The sequence below is a fragment of the Helobdella robusta genome (genome assembly GCF_000326865.2).
Source record: "Helobdella robusta unplaced genomic scaffold HELROscaffold_21, whole genome shotgun sequence".
Lineage (NCBI taxonomy): Eukaryota > Metazoa > Annelida > Clitellata > Rhynchobdellida > Glossiphoniidae > Helobdella > Helobdella robusta.
This window is the reverse complement of record NW_008704124.1, coordinates 2,472,377-2,475,228: the sequence shown is the minus strand read 5'-3', so window position 1 is coordinate 2,475,228 and position 2,852 is coordinate 2,472,377.

The window sequence follows — 2,852 nt, the reverse complement described above, 5'->3', positions numbered from 1 at the left end:
TCAAAATAAATTCAATTTGCAGGTCATAAAAAAACTTCAAAAATTTAAGTTTTTTGTTTCAAACTTGTTATAAATTAATAAATTTCTTTCCATTCACTCCACGATAACATTCATTCCCATAAAAAAACAAGTGTATAAAATTAGTGAGAAAAAAGAACATTAGATGTAACTTCATAATTTAAATGAGTGTATCTCAATACAATATTTATCGCAATACTGTATTGACCTTTTAATTTAAATAATAACACCACTTTTAAATGAATAACAACAGGTCATTTTGAACATTCTGGAAAGTGTTAACAAATCTCATTCGAAGGTCGTTAATTTTTCTTGTTGTTTTTTGCGTGGGTTTTGTACCTTTTTATTTTTATTCTTGTAGTTTTGTTACAGTCTTGTTTTAATGTTTGTACGAAAAATGAAATATGAAGTCGCAGTAGTCTTTACTCTACTGTAGATGGTGTAGAGCTGATGAAGAACAAAGAGGTCACCACACGTTTGGAAAGTTTATTCCGATGACGGCGCGGGATGCAAAATGGAACATGTTGTTATAACCGCCGCAATCGTCGAATTGTGCTATATCATTAGTTACCTTAATTATTTATCATCTTTGTTATCTTTGCAATATTTGTAATCTTTGGATTGTCAAAATTTCTTGTATAGGTATAAGTGGCGGGAGTAACGGAGTCAATAGCGAGGTTTGAAGAAAAGTTTTAATTGTGATTTATGTAGTTACTTGGATTAGTTTAGTGTTTCTATTACTGTTGGTATTCAAATAAACGTTCAACCAAGTTTGCATTTGAAAGGAGTTGTTTTCATCTTTTGGAAATCTTGAACCTACGGAATAACGATAACTTGACGATCGTTGGGAGCTAAAACACTGGTGTTGGAAATAGAAAGATCATTGAAGTTATAACATCGGTGTTGGTAGTTACGAGCGTTAATGTTTAAAACAATATAAACAGCAGACAGTGCTAACGCAGTGACATGTAGATGGTTTGTGAATGATGGCAATATTAATTAAGATAATTGAAAAAACACACAACTAACTACGCGATAAGTTAATTGCATATCATTTAACTTAATTGCTCCGATCAGTTGTTATAGTAATAATTTTCGACAATATTATTATAATAATAATTATGATTATAATTACAACTATTATTATAAATAAATTAATGCTAATAATAATATTATTATTAATTATATCAATATATATATATTATTATATTTCTAAGATTTTAAGAGAAAAATAAAGACTGTTCACATCATTATTATTTTCATTATTAATAATTATTGTTATTATTAGTAGTAGTACTGCTACAACAACAACTACTACTACTACTACTATTTATTAATATTATTATTCATCAACCAAACTACATCACTTCGTTGAACTTACTAAATTACGATAAATACTGTGTATAATTAAATAACTTATTAATATATATTTAACATAATTATATATGTGTGTGTGTTGTGTGTGTTGTGTGTGTGTTGTGTGTGTGTGTGTGTGTGTGTGTGTGTGTGTGTGTGTAAGAGGAAATATCAGGGTTAGGCTGAAATAATCCTCTCATTTTCTTAATATAATATGGAAACAAAATTAGCAATGAAGTCAGACACTCATTATATTTAAAGAAAGAAAAGAGGATATTGTTATAAACAATTTTTCAATTCCTTTGTTAAAGTTATGTTATTAAAGATGGGTTAAAATTAGCTCATTCAAATGTTCTAACAAGCTCTCCCACGGTAAATTTCAAAACAATATTGTATAAAATTTTACAAATTTCATTACTATTCATTTAAATACATAAAATATAAAAAAATAAAATGAAGGTTATTAATCAATCAATGTGGCGCCTGACTTGTACAAATGAATTATATTTAGCCTAGACATTTGGTACAGATGCATTCCTAAGCCGTCGTTCCTAAAACTTCATCGGCGTAATGATATTCCTTCTCCAACTGGGGACAAGTTTAAACATAGGCTCAAAAACTTCTCTATTTCTGACCCAAAAGTTTGGAATGATTTGCCAAGTTTTTCAATATTTAGTTCTAGCTAGATATGTATGTTTTATTTCAAAGCGAGATAGTTCATGGCTAGTAATTTGTAATGCCATACAGGCTCAAATGAACATCATTCATCCTTTACAAACAGCTACATGGCTTCTAAAATAATTTTAAAAAATGTTTAGAGGCGGATTTTTTAATATGACTTTATATTTTATATATATATATATATATATATATATATATTTACAATATTCTATAGATTCTACCGAATGTTTGGTGTTAATATGTTTGTAGTTCGTTTTTTCGATTTTTCTCACTAAAGTTTTTTGGTGAACGTTTAGTTTATTAAAATGCAAAATAAACTTCTTTTCCGAATTAATGCTGCAAATAAGGCCATATTTCGATTCCGAACGAATCATCATCAGTGCAAGATGGTTTATATAGGGAAATATTCACTTTGTGAAAGTGAACTTAGATGGAAATTAGGTGTCAAATTTCTTTATTGGCTGGTCCATCTTTGTTGGTTTCCTTTTCTTCATTGATAGCCTTATATTTTTCTTTGTCATTATTTACAATGCTAATTTTTATTATTTCTTTGATTTCATTGTTGATTAAGCGCTGGGTTGGGAATGAGGTTGTCATTTTTTGTTGTATATTTATTTTGGGTTTATTGATGTAAATTAGGACTGCTTTTCCAATTTTAAGATGCGTGTAGTTGGTGTTCTGGTATATTACTTTGATTGATGTTGCTGTCGAGGATTTCACGGCTTATAGTGATTGAGTGTGTTGAGTCCAAATGGGATTTGATAGCACCACTCTGTTTATGCATCCTAAGCCTTCTA